This window comes from Sinohyriopsis cumingii, chromosome 1, assembly GCF_028554795.1.
Source record: "Sinohyriopsis cumingii isolate HCF-2022 chromosome 1, ASM2855479v2, whole genome shotgun sequence".
Classification (NCBI taxonomy): domain Eukaryota; kingdom Metazoa; phylum Mollusca; class Bivalvia; order Unionida; family Unionidae; genus Sinohyriopsis; species Sinohyriopsis cumingii.
The window spans coordinates 20,029,380-20,054,676 of record NC_142961.1 but is presented as its reverse complement, the minus strand read 5'-3'; the positions used below and the strand labels follow the sequence as shown (position 1 = coordinate 20,054,676).

Here is a 25,297-nt window from a genome sequence, read left to right as displayed (position 1 = left end):
CTCTGTCTGTCTCTCTATATATAGGCATTTCTTGGTTAACATTTTCATAACCTTGAATTTAGGTTACATGCACAACACAACACACACACATTCATGCATGCACACATACAGGTTTTGAAGAACATTTATTGTCATTGAGAACTATTTTTTTTTCCTTTTTTAAAGCTCGGTTAGATATCCTTACCCATCCAAATTTGGCATGAAGCCCCCATCCAAATTGGCATGTATCCCCCATCCAAAGTGGCATGTAGCCCCCATCCAAAATGGCATGACACCCCCATCCATGCTGAAAAATGGTAGTAAACGCTATAACAACAACAACAACAACGATGTACAGTAAGGGAATATAGCATGTGTAATTAGTATACAGTAAGGTAATATAGCATGTGTAATTAGACAATATACAGTATGGGAATATAGCATGTGTAATTAATATACAGTAAGGGAATATAGCATGTGTTACAGTTAAATGATGTACAGTGAGGTAATATAGCGTGTGTAATTAGACAACATACAGTAAGTTTGTTGTTGTTGTTTTAGGGTTTAACGCCATTTTTCAGCTCACGATAGGCTTTACATGGTGGCCAGTATTAATGGTGGAGGAAGAACCCCGGAAAGAACCACAGACCCGCGAGAAGCTACTGGCAAGCTTTCTCACATACCCACAATAGCCAAATCCAAGACTCGAACACACACAGACAGGTGAGATGGCAGTGATCCGTAACAGAGAGCGCTTTAGACCACTTGGCCACTCTGGGCCCCTATACAGTAAGGTAATATAGCATGTGTAATTAGACAATATACAGTAAGGAAATATAGCGTGTGTAATAGATGATATACAGTAAGGGAATATAGTGTTTGTAATTAGACAATATATAGTAAGGGAATATAGTGTGTGTAATTAGAAAATATACAGTAAGGTAATATAGCATGTGTAATTAGATGATATACAGTAAGGGAATATAGCATGTGTAATTAGACAATATATAGTAAGGGAATATAGTGTGTGTAATTAGAAAATATACAGTAAGGTAATATAGCATGTGTAATTAGATGATATACAGTAAGGGAATATAGCATGTGTAATTAGACAATATATAGTAAGGGAATATAGTGTGTGTAATTAGAAAATATACAGTAAGGTAATATAGCATGTGTAATTAGATGATATACAGTAAGGGAATATAGCATGTGTAATTAGACAATGTACAGTAAGGGAATATAGCTTGTGCAATTAGACGATATACAGTTAAGAGGGCCTTTAGGGAGAATAGTCCTTGACTAATGAGTCACCCTCTATAAATAAAGCATTATTATTATTATTATTATTATTAAGGTAATATAGCATGTGTAATTAGATGATATACAGTAAGGGAATATAGCATGTGCAATTATACGATATACAGTAAGGTAATATAGCATGTGTAATTAGACAAATGTACAGTAAGGGAATATAGCATGTGTAATTAGACAATGTACAGTAAGGGAACAGAGCATGTGTAATTAGACAAAGTACAGTAAGGGAATATAGCATCTGTAATTAGACAATATAAAGTAAGGTAATATAGCATGTGTAATTAGATGATATACAGTAAGGGAATAAAGGGATATAATTAGATGAGATTCAATAATCAAGAACAGTATTACTATCAGAGATATTATGATCCTAAAAGTCTAATTACTTTTGCAGAAATTTAACAGTTCTTGAGATAAATTATGAAGCAATCTTCATGCCGATGAGAAAAAGATAGTGAAGCACACTTTTGGTACAATAAAATATTATGAACTTGAGGATTGACTGATATATTTACACAATGCACATGCAAAGCAACACCCTTTGCCCACAAAAAAGTGTTTCAGATGGGTTTATGCTGGTCATGATGATGATCAGTACCAGGCAGACATACTCCATATGCAATCATTTCAAAATTGTAATAGTGGTTACCAATATAAATTAGTGATAGCTGAGAGTATACAGAAATGGGGGTTCTGGCTCACTTTTATTACTGCGTGATAAAGCGTGGTCAAGAGAGCCCCCCCCCCCATGCGTGTATATACTACTGGGGTATGGGGTTTCTGGCTCACTTTTTTCTTAGGGGGTGTGGTGACTCCAGCACAGAAAAAAATGGGTGTGTTTTGGACCTGTATGGTGGCTCACTGATAAAGAATGTTCCCTGTTTTTATACATGGGGTTTCTGGTTCACTTTTATATGTTGTTGAGAGGTGTACTTGTAATATAGTGAAGATGTCTCTTGTGTTTTATCCATGGATCGATTGGGATTGAGCGAGGTTAGCAAAAGTCCAGTACTGGAATTAAATGAGGAGGAGTCCAGAGAGTGGTTGAAGCGTGCCAAGGATATTATAGCTTATGCGAATAAGGATCCCGGTTATGTGCCTGACATGATTTATTCTGAGGAAAGCAAAGACGAGTATGAAAATGAGGAGTGGGTGAGATACATAGTCATCAGCGTCCAGTGCATTAGTACAGTCAGCAGTGTTATATCAAAAATAAGCTGAAGTGTTTTCATTTGTCAAAGCCACAGCAAAATCAGTTTTATTATTGGCTGACTCATGTTCAGTTGGTAGGTTGTGTGAACTTTATAAAATTTGAGTATGTGTTCAAGCATATATTTATAAAGACAGGTCTTAAGGAGCCTGTGGCAATATGTAAGACGGTCTCCAGGAAGAGTTTCTGTGAGAAATATGATCAGATTATTTCTGCGACATTGTTGTCAGTGTCATAGATTCTCAAGATAAAAGAGTCAAGGATGCTGGCGGAATCCACAAGTTGAATTGTTCAGGATAACCAAATCATAACTGAGTGGTCTAAAGTGCTCTCCATTACAGACACTGCCATCTCACATCTGTCAGCGTGGGTTCGAGTCTCGGATTCAGCCAATGTGGGTATGTGAGAAAGCTTGCCAGTAACTTCTCATAGGTCGGTGGTTCTTTCTGGGGTTTTCCCAGGTTCTTCCTCCACCATTAATACTGGTTGCCATGTATAGCCTATCGTGTGCTGAAAAATGGTGTTAAACCCCACAACAACATTGACAGTGTTTGCTGTACAAGATAATTTTAGTTTTTTAAAGCTAATTTGAGACAGTTTTATTATAAAATTCACTACCATGATCTACCCAGAATTTATTGGGCTTTCGTGCACCTATAATGCTATCAAGTGCTTCAGTGATAAAATTTCCTTTTTTGTTTTTCAGAGGAACTACCAATGCATATTTGCTAAACACATAGATGACCATCATGAGATATTTGAAATGATGATTGTACGCTCATTAATCTCTCATGTCGACGAGATTTGCCAACCATATATCGCCTGCCACGACCGCAATGATTGTGCATCATGGAAAATGCATTCTGGTTTATGCAGTTCTTCTGTGAGAACTTTCAGTTCCGAAAGACCTGTTGACTTTTTCATTTTACCTGGAATCCTGATGCCCAGCTTATGTTTGGTGCCAATGGTGCATAGAGCTCGGTCTGTGAAATTGTTTGGCTTGAACGTTTTTAAGTCCCTCAGCATGGCTCGATCGCATCCCACTTGTCATCAGGATGATCTCTGTAACATATGTTGCATTGCGATGGCATCTAAGCCATTGTAGGGCTCTTGACCGGGCAGGAGCTGATCATTATCGTCAAGTTGCTGTTCTAAGGGATTCCACGGTCCTGTGTATTTATGTCCTGGCAATGTCCATCCACCAAGGGGTCTTGGAAGTTTTCCAATCAGCACATGAACGTCCACAACTCCACCGAGAATTTGTCACTCTTTGGAGCATTGACAATCTCCAACACGTGGATTTCTTTCCACACGAAGATCTTCGCAGCTCGTGTAAGTCTCACAGTGCCTACAAGATACATTTTTTATACAGAGCCAGGACACTAAGTCGCACACAACTCTGTTGTCGGCAACATCGTTGCACATAGTCTATATTTTAGTGGTCTCTTGTTGCTGAGCAACTTCTGCTGACGTTGCTTTACCTGTGATGATGTGTGATATTTTTGAACCACATATTGCACACCTCCCTCATCGGGTGGAGGTAAACCAAACAAATTGAAATCCTCTATGTCTCTGTAACATGGATCATTGACAAGAGCAATCCAATGATTGCCATGCCCATCATAATAATTTTGCAGGTTACTTACACAGTTCTTGTCCAGTGTAATTTGTTCAGGAAGCTGATCCTTGGAAAATACATCTGAAATTTCAAACGCTTGGTACTAATTCTTTTTCGAGGTCGATGTTGAATAGCAGAGGGAACTTTGTTTCAGGAGAAATTGTACCTTGTGTTAATATCTTTTTTTTCTGCTGGAAATACCTTTACCGCACGTGGTTTCAGAGTCCTTTTCCAACGCCGAGCAATCCTGGAAGTAATGTTTCAGCGGTGCCTACAAACAGTGGTGCGATAAATCCTCCTAGTTTGGACAGTTGTGACGCTGACAAGAATAATTCATTTTTGTACAGCAACATGTTTACTACCGATGTGGCTTGACGATGAGTCAGCATAAGCCTGTAATTTCCTGTGAGCGCTGATGCTTTAAGCCTGATGGATACTTGCCTTTTATGCATGGCTGCCACAGCGATACTTTTCTTATGCTGTGGTGACAGCTTGACATCTACTGGAATGTATGACATTGTGTTATATTAAATGCTATTCATTTTTGGGTTTTCTTTTTACGGGTTTATTTCGATAGCCAATGGACGATGTAATGTTTTTTTTGGAGATCGACGAAGTGTCTGCTTCGGGAAACACCATTTCCCATCACCGCTTTATGTGTGGCTCCGGCAATAGCTCCAGTCACTGCAGCGAGTCCCAACGGAGCAAGAACTGATGTAAACAGCTTTAGCACCATCGTTTTCACAAATTGAATTATGGCGCTTTCAATAGAACCACCAGTTGTGGTTTCAGAACCACCTTGTCTCTTTGTAGCACAGCGATTCTTTTTACTTTTTTTTTTTTTTAGGCAATGGCTATACAATGATCTTCTTTTTCCCATTGAGGATGTCCAGCATCCTGAATCGGTCTGAGGTCACCAGAGTTTAGCACACGTAATCGCCACCTGGATTGGCAATAGTTCATCAGATATCAGCTAGTGAATCTTTGCGACTCTCTGAATGCTTGGAAACATTGAAGATGGGATACAAGTTCGTGTAATCTTCCAGTGATACCTGCTTGCCTGTATTCACATCTTAGTACTTCTGCATGGCTTCCATCAGCATCATGTATGCTTGAGCATAATCGCGGGGCCTACAGCGAAATTGCACTTGAGTTCTCGCTCTGGATATTGCATGGAGTTAATGCTAACGTGAATGTGAGACAACCTCAAATGGCTTAACACATGCTTGTTTCCTTCCTGATATCTGTGTTTTGCTGCCTTCCTGATATCTGTCTTTTGCTGCCTTCTGAAACAGTATGAACACATGCCCGAGAAGCTCTCTGCCTGGATTGGTAGATACTCTCCACGACGTGATCTACTGAGCAGCAGCAAAATGATGCATGTAAATACGGTGTTGCTCAAAATAACGTTTCTTAATGAACCTGGCCAATGTCGATTCCAGTTCGAGCATGTGAGCCGTCGAGAGCATGATTTTGGGCATCCACAGCAACAACCAGATCAAGATGAATTGTCCGTTATCTGACACTGATGATCTGTGCATGTATTGTGTGGCAGAATCTCTTTCTAGCACCATTGTACACTTGACACCTATGAACACCATGCAGATATCCCTACACACACCAAGGATGATGCTGAGAGGAAGCATCATGCAGATATCATGGCCGGCATCTGTGAGAGCATGTCGAGCTGACAATCCCATGTTGTAGGCAGTGGTACGTGCATGTGCCAACGCGGATGAGATAGCGTTTCTCACCACAGCTGATCCTGCAACTTTTGCTGTCATACCAGCAAAACGATATGCATCTGCTCCTGCTGCTGCTGGTCTGTACACAACAGTGGCGGTTTCTGCCTCTGTTAGATCAGTGGCATTAACTGGTGGTGTACCAGTGCGAAATTTGTTTCTGACAGCCGCATCCGTGTTGGTATCCCAGAACCACCACATATTTGTGGCACACGTCTGCATGTAGTCATCGCTGAACAAGATCAGGTTCTTGATCTTGCTAGCCTGTGGTAAGTTGATTTCTTCCATGGTCTGATTGATCAGTTGGTACTGTGCAGATTTGAATAAGGACCGTTATTTTTCAGAATGACGTGTGCCAACTGCATAGTTTACGCTCTCTGCAGGTTGCATTTTTCCGCGGACATCCAGAAAGGCATTATGTGGAAGCTATTACCCATCTTCGTCACGGGTCTCTATTTTTTTAAATATAATTTGTCTTTAACCAGGCAAATAACAAGCAAGTAAAGAAACAGTCGACGAGACTATATACATACATACATATATATATATATATATATATATATATATATATATATATATATATATATATATATATATATATATATATATATACACACACACACACACACACAAATGGAGCATAACGTTCTGCACAAAGTAGTGACATATCCATGCCCTTTTCAAGATCGAATGCCGCTCTGCGTGAGTTGATCGAACAAGTCAGAGAAGAACTAAGGGCGATGCCAAGAAGGCATTTACGTAGTAAGCTCCTCAAGGAGTACAAGGCGCTGCAGGGACGAGAAATCGTTACCACGCAGGAGTACATGATGCAACTGCGAGACAAGTACAAAGCACTCATGGGAAACCCGCTAAATCATCCAAACTCCTTCGACTTCAGCATGAAATCATGAGCAGGTTGAGGAGAGTTGACATCGAGGAAAAACTACCTAAAATCGATATGTAATCCCTTCAACGACGTGCTAAAATCACATGTCTTCCACTATCCAGGCTCACGAAAAAGTGGACAGAGGTCATGAAAAAGGATTCATTTACGACTATATGTTTGAGCTAAGAGTTGACAAAGAACTCGTGCAACTCTTTCTAAAAGCTACCATAGATGCAGAATTGCGCACACACACGGATAACAAACTCGGAATAGCTCTTAGGGTCCATTTTGTGAAGGAACAAGAGAGAATCGACTTGTGGATCAGAGCAAAGTCACTGATCGTGTATCATAGTGATGATTTCAGTCACATTGTCGACATCGCCTGGTCGTTTATGCAGCATCGCATTGAAGATTATGAGGAATCGGGATCGGCTTGGGTCTTTGCTGGAGTGAATTCTGTCTTGTTTCAAACTTCCAAATTCACACATTGCACGGAAATAAGTAAGCACCTCTTCCCAAGCAACTCCTAGCCACCAAATCATGCATCAATGTCAAAAACAATGTCATGTTTACCCCGACCCAGAGTAGCCCAGTTGAAACATGTATAATCAAAGTAATTCTGACAGGCCATTGTTTGATGTCAAACATTGCCGAAGGCTAGCACTAATCCGTTACGTAAGATTGTTGTGGCTAGAATTGAAGAGCCGGACGTAGGAGTTGCGAGGCCGCCCGATAGCCATCACCTAGGTGTCGAAATGTTTCCAAGATCAAAAGAAGTTGCCTGAAGAAGTGGGAGTGTCTTAACTTCTTTCCCTGCAAACAGACAGACAGGTTGAACTGGCCGCTAAGACGATTGGACCAGCGCCACCCAATCAAAATCTAGATAGTGGGGAGACCTTGATTTGGGTAGAATGATATTTCCGCGTCTTCCGGCAAAAGTTAGTTCGCTGAGAGAAATTACCCAGAGGAGAGGTTAGCGTAACTCCGAATAGCCATTAGTTATTGGCGGGAAAATCTTAGAGCTGGAAATTCTAAGTACAGAGAGCTTCGAATAAGGTCAGTTTGATATTTGTTCGGTCTTTGTTGAATGCGACTGCATTTTAATTGTAGGTCGTATGTATACTTTATTATTACTAGAATTGTAGTACGAAGAATTACTTTGTTTTGTTAATATGTTTGCATATTTTGAAGAAATGAGTTGATATTTGTAAAGAATTATATAGCTTGCTAGCCGTCGTAAGAGTTAATATTGTACTTTGCTATGTGGGTATTTTATAGTAGACTAACACATATGTTCATATGATCATAGATTTTGCCATTGTTGAATATTTGTAATGTACAGACATGCGTCTGATTGTTGTCAGATTGTAGTACGATGAGATTAAATATATTTGTGTATATACTGACGTGACGCAATGTATTGATGTCTGTATAACAATTCGCTGATACCGTGTTATTACGCCATTGTTTACCCTGCAAGAAGTGTGTGGGAATTTCAATGTGCATGCATGCGTGACCGAAACAGTGATAGCTATCTGATGATTAATTGTCGATATAGTGTGAGGTTAGATTCGATAAAACATATGTTAACGCCTTGTGGTTTTTCACAGGAAGCTTTGAGGGACAGACCAGTTACAGGTTGGTCCCGTAGTCTCAGATAGAGAGACGGAAGAAAGGAGAGAAGAAAGGTGAAGTTGAAGTCTGGGAGCGAAATTGAAGGAGGAGATAGTAGAGAGGGAAACGGAGACGAAGGAGGAGTTAGAGAAACGGAAAGAAGGAAGGAATCAGCGGGAAAGAAAGAGATGAGTAGATGCAAGGACAGGGGGAAAAATCGAACTCACACTGTAAATCACGGGATGAATTAGGCTGTCACTTGGTCGAGGGAAAGACGAGTGATTGGAAGTTATCGTTTTAATTAATCGAATTTATTAAATTGTTATTGATTGAATTTCATCTTCGTGTTCTCTATAATTTAACCGTCGGCATTGCTGACTGGGGGCTCAGAGCTGTAAATCTACCTCGTCACTAATTTAACTTTCTAACCTAACGAGCCATGGTGGAACTTTCATCATAATTTAATTAAATTATATTGGAAGAACCCCACCCCAATACGTGCAAACGTCACAAACAACGGTAACCACTGTCTTGTGTGGGCCATCCTTTCTGCACTACATCCTGCAGAGGACAATGTTGATCGCGTCTCAAAGTACAAGTCGTATTTTGATACCATCAAAATCACTGTCATCACCTTTCCTCCAGCGGTCAAAGACATACCAAAACAGGAAGCGCCCAATGGTGGACTCTCCGACAACGTGTTTGGACTAGATAATAAGAAAACTGGTGATAAATAGTTTGTCGTCTATCCGCTGATGATCTCCAAAACAGCTTCACAACGCAGTATCAATTTACAGTATTATCAAAACTATTTCATGTACATCAAAAACTTCAGCTTATCATGTTGGTCACGGTACACACAACTTAAAAATCATGGATATTTCTGCTATCGATGCTTGCAGTGCTTTTCTTAACCACAGCGACTACGTGACCACGTCACATTTGAATACTTTCAAGAACTGTACACCTTTCAGATGCTATGCGAGAAAACACCAAGATCGAAAACCACTTGGATGCGATCCTCGGAAAAAGTACAATGATCCAGTTCACTCTTTCACTCAAGTATAACACAACCATGTCATATGCTCAATTAAATATTAAACATGTCTTCTCCGTATTGACAAGAACGCGGTGAGGATTGCGTCGTGTGGTTCTTCGAGCAACTCGTAGCAGAATGGAAATACACCAGCGACAGCTCGAAAAAAAATCCAACGCAGATCATTCCACTCACACCGTCACAACTGCGACAACACAAATCAGCACAGCGATGTCATATATGTGAAGAATACTTTAAGCCGCGTGATAAAACATTCAGAAAGCATTGCCATATCATTGGTTACTATCGAGGAGATGCTTATGCTAATTGTAATCTACGCTTCAAAGATCTACACATTCTACCAGTGATTGTACATAATCTACAAGGATACGATGGACATTTGATCATCGCAGCGCTCAGTCAACAGCGTGTCATGACACTTCTCGACAAGGTGGGAACACACATAAAAAAATGCATCCAAAACAATTAAGAAAATTTCAGACGTTCATGCTTGGATCATTACCAGCTCGATCCACGCTTGATCTCTCCTGGGATGCTCTTCTCAAACAATCTGGAGTCACCTTTGAACTCTTCACCAATCCAGACATGTTCATGTTTACCGAACAAATGGTTCGCGGAGAATCTCCATCATTAATAGAAAACACTCCGTCGCCAACAACCAATACATGAAAAACTACGATCCCACAAAACCATCCACGTACATTATCTACCTGTATGCCAGCAATCTCTATGGATGGACCATGCCACAACCCCTTTGCTAAGAGATTTTTACTGGATCACTGGAGAAGAAGTCTTAGAGGAAAGACAAGTGGGATATGATGATGAACTTGGCTATTTCACCAAAGTCGATACCCTGTACCCCTCTCGTCTTCATGATGCTCACAACGAGTATCTCTTTTGCGATGAACCACTCATCACCAGCTCGATGCTGTCTCCACAACAACTACAGCAGAAAAAATATGCAGAGTAGGACACGCCAAAATAAAACAACTAGTACCCAATATCAACCACAAAACATATTACAAGATACATTATCGACTGCTCGAACAAGCTCTCCAATATGGACTCGTTCTTGATAAAGTTCATTGTGCTCTCAAGTTTAAACAATCTCCACTGATGAAAACCTATGTCGACTTTAACACGAGACAAAGAGCAAAAGCCACTACGGACTTCAGTCAGAATTTCTTCAAACTCATAAACAATAGCGTCTTCGGAAAAGCCATGGCATGGAAAACATTAGATGCAGAAAGAAAATCGGAATCGTCAATAACCAATACCGGCAAGATAAGGTCGTAGCCAACGATGCATTCGTCAGCATGAAAATCTTTGATGAAGAATTCGTCGCAATCGAATCCAGAAAAACCATTCTACAGCTAGACAAACCCATCTACGTTGGCGCGTCCGTTCTCCAACTTTCCAAAATGTTCATGCTCGAGTTTCACTTCATCAAACACTAATTTGGAGTCAAAGCCACACTGCTCATGACCGATACCAATTAACTCCTCTATGAAATTCACACCGACGATGTCTACGCGGATCTGTATCAACATCGATACCTCTTTCATCTTAGCGATTATCCTGAAACAAATCCGATCCACTGCAAAGATAATAAAACGGTAATAAAACGGAATTTAGAAAGTTCAAAGATGAAGCTTGTGGGATACCTATCACAGAATTCATAGGACTTAGGTAAAATATGTATTGCTACACGCTCTATGATGATACCGTCATGAAAAAGTCAAAGGTGTAAGAAAACCAGTCATTGGTCACATCGCCACTATCGATCACTACAGACAGTCACTACAGGGACATCTACGCTACCACTCCATGAGAACTCTCCAATCACAACGGCCTCACCTATCTACCATGCGCATCAACAAAAAAGGACTCTGTCCCTTTCATGATAAGCGTTACTCCACCGATGGTATTCACATACTCACACATGGACATCATCGCATGAAAAAGGAAACCATGGACAAGGAAGCATTCTTTAGCACGCAGTGAGCCAGGAACCCCAGTAGTATATAGATCCATGGGGACTCTCTAGACCACCTTTTATCACACAGTGATAAAAGTGAGCCAGAACCCCCATTAAATATACTACTTAGATGTCTTTTCGAAATGCTCCCAGCTTTAATGAGTAGAAACGAAACAGGGAGATGACATTCACAATGTCAACAGAGAAATATCTGAATAGAGAAAGCCAGAATAAAATAATCATTTGGGGTAAGGGAAAGGAATTTTAAATATAAAAGTCAAGGAAACGGAGAAAAAAAAATATTTAATATTTTTCAACTCACTCAGCGGAAACATTGGAGAAATTAAAGATTAAATATTTTTCAACTCACTAAGAGGAAAAAATATAAAAATGTCTTGTAAATATTTAATCAAACTCTTGGGACTAGAATGTGTAAGTACAATCAAATATTAAATCAAACTCTTGGGACTAGAATGTGTAAATACAATCAACTAAAATGAAACAAGAAGAACCTGTCCATGAATTTGTTTCCAATATCTCAACAATTAAATAGAGACGTAGTTTGTCTATATTGAACATATTAAACATAAATGTTTAAAACAATTAGTCAATTAGGAATGGGGGTGACGGCAAAGATAAGTAATTCCGATAATTTTATTTAGGGTATGAGTATTCTGGTAATCATTGAACACTTGGTAGATTTGGATATAGTAAGACTATTTAATGGTGTTATGAGAAAGTGACATACTTTTATGCTTTAGTCATCAATGGCCATTTTTAGTTGAATGCTCATGTTGAACAGATTATAGTCACAAAGTTCTTCTCTTACATGTTTGCTGACCGTAAATGTATATACGGCTGAGAAAAAGACTATATAGTTCCAATTACAAATTACTTAACGTTGTCATCTCACTATTGATAATCATCTATGTAAATTACGTAACATTGTCAAGAGATATTGTATCAGTGTCAGCTACAGATTTCACTTGAATACGGCATGTGTGTTGCTGGAACATAGTGTTTCCTAAAAAAATATCATTTATCAAGGATCCTTCGAGATTAACATTTGTATTTATTATAGATTGTCCGTACAAGTGGTTGTTGTAGTAAAATCAATGATCGATTCCGGAGTTTATTTTAGAAGACGTGAATGATTAGAAAGAAAATTGTAAACTACCAATTCAATTCAAAATTTATATAGGATTGTGTGGACCCAAAGTATTTATGCTTAAATAGAATTGTTGTTTGGACCACAAGAAGAAAGAAAAAGTTAATATATGTAAACATGTTGGAAGCAATTTTTATTTCAGTCCTAACAAGAAATCTCTTAGAACGCAATTTAATTTATGAAGAGTTTAAAGAACATAAAGTATTCAGAATTAAAAATTATGCTAAGTTCCATATGATCGAGGATTGATATAACAATAAATAAGTGAATAGAACAAAATGGTAATAAGGAATAGTAAAAGGAGTTTTGCTTTATTCAAATAATATCATATTTATGTAGATTAAAGAAATTATGCGATATATTTTATATCAATCAAACTGAAGTCCATAACTTTATAGTGGACTGTAAAATAACGTACTAAATCCGGTCATGGAAAAAGTCAAAGCGATGTGGAACGATTACGGTTTATTTCGATGGTAGATATCCTAACTGGAACAGAAAATACACATCGATTATTTAGGTATGAAATATCAGAATACACTCAGAACAACGTGTATATTGATGCATAACACATATCTGGCAATCCCATATATTAATATTACGAATATGCGTAACCGGAACGGTAGAAATGAAATATGGGCAACACCAACGGAAATATTACCAACAGCAAATATGTTGCGATTTAAATGATTTGTAACTCGAGAAGTGTGGGGTGGGGATGAGAACAATGGTGTTTGTATGAACCGGACGAAACTAGTTGATTATGTACGACAGTCTTTACTACAATGTTTCATATATATAAATATTAAAATCCTGCCCAAAACGAAGTATCAATTGATACTGCAGTGAAGATCAACCAGTATTCAACAGATCAAGCAAAAAGCCGACATCATTTTAATACAGATGTTTGTTAGATGTTTTAAAACAATTAGTTCAATCACATATATATGGACATGAAATAGAGTTGGACATCAAGTCTTGGTCAAGAATAATTTAATTGAAAGAATATATTTATAAAGTGGCTGAGGATACTCAACACTGTCGAAAATCAGGCAACATGAAAATTACATGACACCAAGTCGATGGCTACCACTCTAAGGAAAATATTGGTGGCTTGATCTATATCTATTTCGAGGGGGGAGGGGCAAATATATAGTGGTCAGCTATCAAGTGTTAAGTATGTAGGACAAAACATGTTTAGAGGTGAACTCCTGTGGGGCAAGTACCCCATCCCCTTTGCCCGTATGTAGTACCCCCTCCCCTTTGCCCGTATGTGAAAGCGCCCATGATTTGATCAAGGAAGATATTAAAAGTGGCATCATCATCATTCCGAAGAAGAAAATATGTGATGAACAAAAATCATTGAAAATAGATTGAGTGAGGAAGATAATAAAATACGTCCAAGAAAAAAAGGTTTAGGAATTATTCTAATGAACCTGCAATTATCTTTCAGAACTAGGAAATAGAGAACAGATTTACTTATGAGGAAATAGACAAGAACCTAACGAGAGTCATCACCAAACTTGTAGAAAAACAAGCGAATGTTTTGTTGAAAAACGGATACGTAATAAAGCGTCCGATAGACTACATGATCCGGGCAGTGTAAGATGAAACCCCAAGATGGACATGGAAGGAAATCCATAGGGTCATTGTCAATTGGATTAATCATTCAAATGAAAGGATAGTCAAAACAGGAATTGAAGATTATGTCTCCTTTTGTCCGTCATACATTCAAGACACAACGAATAGGATAGAAATAGTGATTGATAACCAGTTCGAAGTTTGTAATACTCCTTATGGGAGCGAGGGAGGGAATGAGGGAGAGACAGACAGACATGGAGAGCCATGCCTTTCCATAATCCTCTCGTTAATGTTACACATCAACGTGTACCTTACACCTATATTTGAAGATTTTGTTCTACATGTCATCAATCAATGTCAAGATTATTTATGTGGGACAGAATTATTGCCTAGGTACACTTCACCTCGTGTTTTGACTAGTTGTATGATTCGTTCCATATGCAAGTTAAAGCAAAGGAATTTTATAGGTTTGAACCGTAAACACCTTTGTGTATTCCCAGTCTTAAATTAGGAAGAAGCGCTTGTAACAGTTGCAACCTTTGGCGAAATATTCAGCGAAGTTTTGTGATTATTTCCGAAGGGAACAATAACTGATTATTTGGGGTAATGAAAATGTGAACGTCTATCGAAGTAGTTTCTTTCAAAACGTAAGTGTAGATGTGTTGTTTTCTCTTTCCTTTCATTTTCAAAGCTGTTGAAGATCAGAAATACATTTTGTTAATCTATTTGAATTTTCATTGGCATTAGGATTTGATATTTCATAAGGCCAATTTCGTTGATTTTTTGAAAAGTAATAATGTATTAGTTTTTTAAAACGCATTCATTATGGATAGTAACAGTAAGTATAGTCTTCATTGGGTTTGATTCAAGCTTGTTATTATTATTTTACCAACTCCTATTGGTTATTCTACCCTGATAATTTGTATTACTTCTTGCATCATCTAAGGTCTGTAGAAATATTTGTTGTTCGTTGTACATTTCCTAATGTTTCTTTTTGTTGTGCGCTTTCCTCTTTCCTAATGTTTCTTTTTGTTGTGTGCTTTCCTATTGTGTTATTGTTTTTGTGCTTTAAAAATCTATGCTTTTAATCATGTCTTTTTGTATTGTGTTTTAAAATGTGTTTTATCCAAATAAATCCTTAAATTTGGTAATTTAAATAAAAATTGCTTACATTTTTAGAAAGTTGAACACTAGACGAATTAATCGCTTTAAAAAAGTGTACTTTTTTAATAAAATACTATAGTAGAAACATGTGACCCAGAAATAAAACAATCTTAAAGCTGGTACAGTGTATTTGGTAGTGTTTTTCAAATTTGAATCCATTAGTGGAAGCAACTGGTTCATAAATATAAAGTCAAAATGCTGAACCAGGGTGGTGTATAGTGATTTAGTTGCCTGAAAACATATGGTGTAATTGGTTTAATATGTATTATATATGTTTATCATTTGCTTTCCTTACCAGCATCTTGAACATTATTGCATCATTGATATCGCGCATTCTAGTTATAAAGAATTAATGTAGTAAAAGGAACAAAAAGCTTGCATTCGAGTTATAATGAATTAATGTAGTAAAAGAGACAAAAAGCTTGCATAATCATCAGCTTTTTGTTGTTGGTTACATTTCGTCCCAAAACAAAAACTACACAAACTGTAGAAAAGCAAAATATTTGCATTTTTAATTAAATTAAGTTACAAACAATATCCAAATATCAGAATTAATAAAAAATGTTATGGTGTTGATGTCAGCATTTAGTTTTGACCTCAGTGTAATAACAGATGAAGCATGAAACTCCAATGTGACGAAATCACTTCCATAGAGATATGGATTATGGGATATTTGCATAGTTTCCTCATCTGTTACGTTTCTTACATATTAATAACTAACATTTCTAACGTCTTTTGCCGAAAAATATCATGAAATGTAAATAATTTAGGAAGATCCATTATTTTTAAACCTCCCATCTCCATGTAAAGTGTTTTATTATGCATGTAGAAACTTGAAAAATGTGTTTGCCAAAACAGCGATAACAGATAAGGCAAATATGCTGGATTTTTAACATTTTTGAAGTGTTTTGCTGGTTCACAAACTTTATTAAATCGGGTACAGACCACTTCTGACTTAAAAATACGATAAAACAATCAACTAGAAAGTGATTTGTTAATATTTTTAAAAGATGATAAAGGTCACAGCATTGAAATCTTTCATCGCATATTAAATACATTCATGTGAGTAAGTGAAGGTTTGTGAAAACTGTTGAACGCATCCATAGTTCAACATATTTACGAACTATTTTCTCAAGTATATGAAATTAAAGACCGGACTCTTGATTGAGTAAATTATATATAGTGACCTTTACTCCCCATTTCTTAATTTTTATTTCTTTTTTTCTTTTTTTCGTAGTGGAATATGTTCAAAACACTCTAAGGTAATAGAGACTTCTGTACAGACCTCCGGTACCACGGTTTTCAGATATAGTTTTCGCTGTTACATGTACACTCTGTCTTAAGCGTATTCCCATATCCCATTCGAATTGTTTCGTCTTGACAAATGCATACAAGCTTAAATCAGCACACTTTGAAGTTCCTAAACTAAGTGGTTGCTATAAAAAGTAATACAGATCCAGTCTGCACTTTAATCGATTGGCGCATCTCATCAACATGTCAGGTAAGGATGCAAAGGCAACGGTATCAATAGCAGGAAGTAAAAACCTCAGGAAATAATGGGTGTTAATTATGCAAGCTGTATTATTTCGGTTGACCACGGTTAAACGCAAAATATTTGGTGAACAAAGGCATAATGATGATGATGATGAGGAGGATGTGCACTAATGTAATGGGGGGGGGGGGGAGAGAGCACACAAACGCCTATATTTTGATGCTTCAGAACGGGTCTGCCAGTTTGGGTCTTTACATTTGAAACTGGTCTTTATCTCAGGTGATCAACATATCAGTACGCTCATAACGTTTCATTTCACATAATATTTTCCCGCTCTCCTTTAATGGTCGTCTAAGATTCAACATGAAACTAAAGTTCTTGAGGTAAAGAATGCACAAATGTTATGTGTGGTATTAGTTCAAAGATAAAATCATCGATCTTTGTATACCCTGAAAAAGAAACAGCTTTTGACCTATTGCACAAACGATAAATCTTGCCATTGACTGCCAACGTAGTTCTCTAAGGGAAATAACTTAAGTTTCCACGATTCTGGTTGTCCAAAGTATATTGTAAATAGAAACTGCAGACACCCATAAACAAGACTTTCGAGTGCAGAAGATACATCGCAAACAAATATATGATTTAACGGTATTAATTAGACATCAATGAGATCGATTTTGCTTTTGGTGGCTTGGAGATAAAGAATGCCATACTGAAAGTTAAACTACTCAGTAAGTGTCACATGTACTTTTCAGTCTCATGGTTACCGTATTTCATGTAATTTTTCGTACACGAAAAAATAGTTATTAATTTCAGTGTACAAAAACTTATATGTAAAATAAATAATTATCATTTTGTGGTAATGACCGTGTACGAAAATAAAGGGATCATACCCGGACAAGGTCTACGGAACACAACACTCGACAACATAACGAACAAAACTTGTGTACAAATCCGATCTCATTCTGCTCTCAGATCAAGAATCTGATTATTGAGAGAGAGAAATCTTTATTGTTCAGCTAGCTGTCAGTTGTGCTATTCCTTAAGTAAACACTACAAGGTCACTATTATATTCAATTGGCAATTAAAACCTGAATAAATAAATCGTTTTGGTTGTAATAATGAGATCCATTGTCAGTAGGCCACGTGGCTATGCAGACATAATATACATGCTAATTACATACGCTTGACCTTTTCCGGTAATGGAGGCTCAACGCAGGGAAATGAGTCCCCATGGGGTGTTGCAAATCCAGTTGAACAAATGCATTTGAGAGAGAGAGAGAGAGAGAGAGAGAGAGAGAGAGAGAGAGAACAAAGGAACGTGTATACAAAATATTTTTATTTTATAAACACGTTATTTTCAAGGATATAATTTGTGATCCAACGTTGGATTAATGCACAAAACAAATACAAAACCATTATGTACTGAACAAGTAATAATTTTCAAGAGTTTTACAAGTCTTCCAGCTCAAAACCCTCAAATTATTCACATTCTTCGTCACTAGACTTTCCAATGGAGCTTCATTGTCATTCCTTATGCAGTGGCCCTCTCGACCATTTATTGTATTTGAAATACCAGTAACTTTGAAACTACTGATTATCATGTCCTTTTTTCTTCCTTAACTCTTCACTGGCTTAAAAAATCCAGTCAATCATCTGCTGCTTCGAAGAGGCTGGATATTTTTTCGTTTGCCTCCTCACCAGATTTCCTGGTCGTAATATTTTTTGGAAGCCTGGTCCTTCATGTATGTTGACCATTTTTTCTGCAGCAGTCCCTTGAAAAGTTTATTTAGATATGCATCTAGTGGCTACAGTTTACTTGTGCATCCACTGGGGATTACTGCCATTGTTGTCCAGGATTTTTTAATGGAGTTTTTAACCCCATCAGCCAAATGGCCACGGGAATGAATCCAACACTAGGGGAGAAGGTGCGAGCTTCGTGTGCGCTTTCCAAATTCATCAGTATAATCCAACAATAGGTGTTCATCCATCCATGCATTCTGTTGAAATTTCATTACAACTCCCTTTGGGATTTTTACAATTTTTAAGTTTCTTTTTCTCCGAAAGATTGTCATGGGTGGCAACAAATCACCAGATGCCAGGCATGTCAATAAACAAGTTAAATGGCGCTTGTCACTGCTGGTACCTATAATACGCAACTCTCTAGTCCAGACGTTATGAATTATCTTCCCTGGAACCAAGTTGAAACACACTAGCATTACGTCCATATTTCCAATTAAATGTTCATCAAATTCCTCCTCCCGCAGCCTTCTTATATATCTGGTAAAGCAGTCTATTTGTTCCTCTAGGTCTCGAGGTAGTTTTTGAGATATTGTAGTTTACGTCTCTGAGCAAATCTATTGCGCTTGAAAAATCCATCAACCCATCCTCTTGAGCCCTGAAACTTTGGATTTTCCTCCTGAATAACTGCAGTAGCATAATTTTGCAACATCTCAATTGTGACAGGCACGTGTTGGTCCCGCAGACAGAGTGACCAAGATAAAACTTCCTGCTCCTTTTCAAGCAAATACATCAAGGGTCGGGCGGCAATAGGTATTGATCCTTTCTTACTCCTTTGAATATTTTTCACGGAGTCAATGACTTCTGCATTTATGATTAAAACTAACTGGGTTTTTATAGTTTTTACTGCATTACTATATGGAGACAATAAGATTAATTGCCCAATGGTCTGTGGTCTTCACTTCATCCTGTAATGAGATATTATTTTTACTGGATAAATAAACTCAAATGGCTTCTGAACTCTTAATGCGCGCGTTTCTTTGTTACACTGACTGACATAATAAAAGAGCGCTCATTAACAATGTTGTCCAGCTGTTAATGAATAGTAGTATATATTATAATGACAACAACAGAACAAAAACATCAATCATTATATTTTCTCGCCGATACAAAAGACAAAAGAAGGGCAATGCGATGAATGCAAAAAGATTCTCAGTTAACAAAAAGTTGCCCTTTGCGACTAAGCTGAGCAAAGAGCTTTCTACACACTTATAATTGGAGAATATTTCTTTAGTTTTCTTTTTCATTATTAGTTGTCCCTGTTAAACGCTTACGCGAAGATAAGAGATATATTCGGGCTTGTGTTTCACTGATGAAACAAATATTTATATTTCTCATTGGATTATACCAAATATACTTGACAAAGAATAAACTAGTCGTTTTGCGTATCTAAGTGATACATCAATATTTTTTTCTGACACCGTTTGAAACGTGATGCAAATAAAAACATAAAAATATGTAGTGAAATACAATAATAGAAGAAAGAAATTATCAATGACTTACATGCATGATTATAAACGATGGTTATTATATTGCACGAATCTCCTGATTCACCATTCGATGCCTCAATTAAGAACGTGCCCAAAGTTAGTTACTATTCATAACTTGCTTAGCAAAACAATACCCTGGTCATTTGATGTACCTAAATCAAACTTTGGGATATTTTTGAAGCTGTTTGAAAGGGAACCTGTCTTCAATTTTAACAAAATGAAATAAAAACAATAGATAAATAAAAACGCAACAAAACCGAATTTTATCTCTTATTCTTAGCAGTAAAATTTAAAGGGCATTACATTTTTTTATTACTTTGGCAAAAGTAAATCTTCACAGTAGATCGTTTTATGTACGAAAAATAATATGATGACCAAAAAATATGATAGATTTAATTAATTGTTATTTGTATGGCTTGATGGTGTTAAAAATATTAAAGGGTATGAAAAATAACATGATATATGGTAATGCAAATTTTTCTATTCTTGTTTATGACTTAGCAAGAGATTTATTTTAGCAATATATAGTTGCATTTTAAGAAATGTTATGTATCGTAGGATTCTTATCGGGCACGGGTAGGTTCACTTCTGAACCGGTTGACTGTTTTGTAATTATTGTGCCGATAGTGTAATCTGTATAGCTCACCATATATAACGTCATTACGTTTTATCGTATATGCCCGTATCATACATAGTACATGGTGTTAAATGTATTTTCAGCTGATCGAAGTCGCAGCTGTTGATCTGATCCGAGCCGACGTGGTACCAGCTGTACAGCTGATCGGAGTCGACGTGGTACCAGCTGTAGAGCTAACCAGAGAAGCTGACCATAGCAGTTGTAAAGATGAACCATAGCAGCCACAGAGCTGAGTGAACAGTGTTGTTGGTCGAGTAGCAGGTGATCGGGCATTGCTGACGGATTGGTGGGCGCTGATTGCTTGATTGACCAAGGAATTGAATGGTGGTCGGTGACTACCTGGAATACTGACTGCCTGATTGACCAGTGTGACTGGTAGAAAAGGGTGCTGGTGACAGAGTGTGTAACTCCATACATGTAATCTTTTAGCTGTGGGCTAAGCTTTGGGTTTGTAATACCCAGTGTTTTGGGATTGTAAAGATATTTTGTATAGCTGTCCCTTTGTTTTCATCATTCTACTATTTGATTGTTGTTGTTGTTGTGGGGTTTAACGCCATTTTTCAGCACACGATAGGCTATACATGGCGGCCAGTATTAATGGTGGAGGAAGAACCCGGGAAATCCCCAGAAAGAACCACCGACCCACGAGAAGCTACTGGCAAGCTTTCTCACATACCCACACTGGCTGAATTCGAGACTCTAACTGACGCAGACAGAGGTGAGATGACAGTGATCTGTAACGGAGAGCGCTTTAGACCACTCGCCTCCCCCCCCCATTCTACTATTTGAGTAAAATACCTCATTTTTCACTATCTGAATGAATGCATTTTTACTATAAAAAATTTTCGTCTTGTGAAATTAGTGAGTCATTCACCCTTGTCCTTGCACTGTGTAAGGTCATTTATTTGTATTTTCATTTGTTGCATTGATAGGTTCGTGCGGATTATGATAATTTGTCCAGTATTTCTATCTTATATATGCACCTATTAGTCATAATAGTCATAATTCTTTTCTCATTCAAGTCATTCATCATTAAACATTTTATTTGTACCACCATCAAAATGCTCTGTTATAAATCCAAAATCCAACCCGGTTATCTTGTTACACTAAGGAGTCACGATTTAATTTTCTAGACAAAGATATATATTCGTGCTCTTTAACTAGCAATGGCTGTATCATGTAGCAATATTCATTTTAGTAACATCAAGAGTTTCAGGCCGGCCCTAGGGCAAGGCAAACAAGGCATCGCATCCGCCTTGGGTCCTGCGCTTTTAGGAAATCAACTACGCGATGTAATTTTTTGCTTGAAGCCCCGCGCTCATCGCTTGCTGATTTGGTCCCCGCATGCTGCCTTGGGTCCCAAACATCCTAGGGCCAGGCCTGAAGAGTTTCCATCGTTTGAAAAACTGAATGGCTTCAAATTTTCCTGAAGAGCCTGCATACCATTAAGGAAGTTCTGAAAATAATCTGGGAAAAAGAATATGATTAATTCATATGATAAAACTATGTCCCTTGCAAATCAAATGTACACATATGCCCTATAAATGTGAGGTAAGGTAAAACGAAAATATAATGGCCTTTTATTGTTCAACAAAAGTGAAATATATGGTCACAATGAGACAGATAGACTTGGTATAAACTTATAACAAATACCTCTATGAAAAGGGTCAGGACTAGTATTAATTTTTTATCAAAAAAGAAACAGGTGTTTGTGCACGCGCATGTGTGTGTGTGTGTGTAACAGTAACATTCCCATCAAAAATATTACACGATTTGTTTTATTGCGACAAAATCCAATGAAATGTTCTAAATCTTATTGCAAACTGTCACTGCAAAACTGAATTACACACCAAGAACAATAGCATACTGGTTCCCATTTATCAATGTAATTAACACAGGAGTCTGACGTTTTATCAATAAAGTACGGCGAAATCTCTGACAATATGAAATCCCCTTATCGGTAATATAAATACACACAAGGAGTGCAAGCGTGACCACAACCCTTCGCTCGATTCGACTTTTTCTCACGCGTCTTTAATCGCTTCAGACTCGCAAGAAGACTGAAAAACTACACATATACATTCAAAAGACAGTAACGTACCAACGCATATCTCTTAAATGACCATGTCCTGAATCCAATCCGGCGAATTAACCTTTATTTTCACCACTACGGTCAAAATCCCTTTCTAGCAAAATCGGCTAGACCGAAGTAGCACATTCTACCAGTTTCTACCCTGCAGTAAATATGCTGAAAAACATGATGAAAGTAATTTCACAAGATAAAATGTTTATCTTGCTTTGCATTTCAGATTGTATCATTTTTATACTTTTATTTAAATTTCCAGAACAGAAATATGTAGTCAAAGTTTTGATAGTAGAAATAACGGTTGATGACGTCATCAACCGTCACAAATTTCCCTAATATTCAAAGATAACACAGATTCTGCGCCGTGTTCGGTACAATTATTAGACCCTAACGCATATTTACTGCAGGGTAGAAACTGGTAGAATGTGCTACTTCCGTCTAGCCGATTTTGCTAGGGTTGTGGTCACGCTTGCACTACTTGTGTTTATTTATATTACCGATAAGGGGATTTCATATTGTCAGAGATTTCGCCGTACTTTATTTATAAAACGTCAGGCTCCTGTGGTAAATAATACAGCGAGTCCTATATCCACTTTTGGTTTGCTTGACACGCGTAGGAATAATAGTAGTTCAATGCACGTGCAACAATGGGCGAGGTCTGCTTGTCAAAGATTACATTAGTGAATATGAAATTAGATTGCATGTTCATGTACACCAAAAATCTGGAAAAAATATTAAAATTAATGTATACACCCTAATAAAAAATTACTAATTTTAATAACATCATTTACTGTATCTCTTTCAAGATAAAGATTGAAATATATTACCAGCCTTGTCATATTATGCAACAAAAAAGTAAAAGGTCAAGGTGACCATCCATATGTGCATAGATTACTAAATAAAGGAGATTTAAATGACAGAAATTACCTACCCCCACCCACCATGTATAATTTAAAACTAAGGTACACACAAGTCAATTAAAATACAAAATATTCAGTTTCTTTCTTAATGAAATTAGTGGGATGCAAAGTCATGGCGAGTCATCACCATTAAGCAGGTTGACAGAGACTTTAGTGATCATATCTAAAACAAAAAGTTTCAAAACAACAAGGAAATAAGACATTGCTGACCATAATTACTCTATAAATGGTAAACGGTAGAAACTTTATATAGTTGATTGCTGTGGTATTAACCAATCTGCAAAACAATCCACCTATCAAAGTTAAACCTGGTCAGAAAGAAAATCCAACCCCCACCTGCCTACTCATTATGAAAAAAGGAATATATTATAATTGTGTATTTACGCAGGTCAGGACATGGAATCAATGAAAATATTTTTGAGACTGACTTAAATACATCTAGTCCAAGTGATCTATAAACATAACCTTCGTTTGCATTGCTGCGCTGATTATGTCACCGTGGTTTTCAGAAAAATAGTTATCACATGTACGAGCAAATGCAGCATGGGTTACTGCCTGAAGTGAAGGTTGTTGTTGTTGCTGTGGGGTTTAACGCCATTTTTCAGCATACGATAGGCTATACATGGCGGCCAGTATTAAGTGGTGGAGGAAGAACCCAGGGAAAACATCGGAAAGAACCACCGACCCGCGAGACGCTACTGGCAAGCTTTCTCACGTACCCACACTGGCTGAATTCGAGACTCGAACCGACGCAGACAGAGGTGAGATGGCAGTGATCCATAACGGAGAGCGCTTTAGACCACTCGGGTCCCTGAAGAGAAGGTAAATCATTGACCAAATGTTACATAGAAACCTACCATTTTAATATGGGGATGGTGGGTAGGATCTTTTTAAACAACATTCTCAGCTCTTAAATAGCTTGAAAAAATAACGTTAGCGTAGTTAGAACTGTATCTGATGCCGTCAGACCAAGATATATGCTCGTCTCCTGAATCGTACTCTTCAAAAATGGATCGCATTTGAACACTATTCCGACAACTGATATAATCATGTTTTCCATTTTATATTTGGAGTAAAAAGTCCAGCTTCAAAGAAATGTTACTGCTTATCACAAACGTTATAAAAGTTGGCGTCAACATTCTCATTCAATGCAGTGACTTGTAACAATATAGCTTCTACTGCACGTTTTGTAGATGTACTTAAGACGAATTGGGTTGCTCTACTACGCATGTCCATATGCAAATTAGCGAAATAGACTCCCCCATTCCAGAATTGTGGCTTGACACGTCACCCTAACAAGCCTAACTATCGTCGGCCAAGTAATCACCGAAATATAATAGGGAATTAACGCCATAATTCTGTGCATGTATTTTCAGTTAGTATTTGCTATATATTACTATTCTGCATTTCTATGTATTCAAGATATACATTCGAGATTGCATCTTTACATCTGTCAATAGTTCTTCGTAAATTTGATACGCTTAATATCGGAACACTACCATTTCATATCTTCAAATTCCATGTGCATATTTTCTTTAAAAACATAAACATTCTACAC

The 25,297-nt window shown here is 37.5% G+C and overlaps 1 long non-coding RNA gene across 1 annotated transcript; it reads right to left on the bottom strand.

Annotated features, from left to right (window-relative positions):
- Positions 1-18,130: 18,130 nt before the first annotated feature.
- On the bottom strand, positions 18,131-24,947 carry LOC149806519 (uncharacterized). Its single transcript, XR_016420327.1, has 2 exons — positions 24,597-24,947; positions 18,131-19,514 (listed from the first exon to the last, which is right to left on the bottom strand). It is a non-coding gene; the product is annotated as an uncharacterized LOC149806519 (long non-coding RNA).
- Between the last annotated feature and the right edge of the window lie 350 nt (positions 24,948-25,297).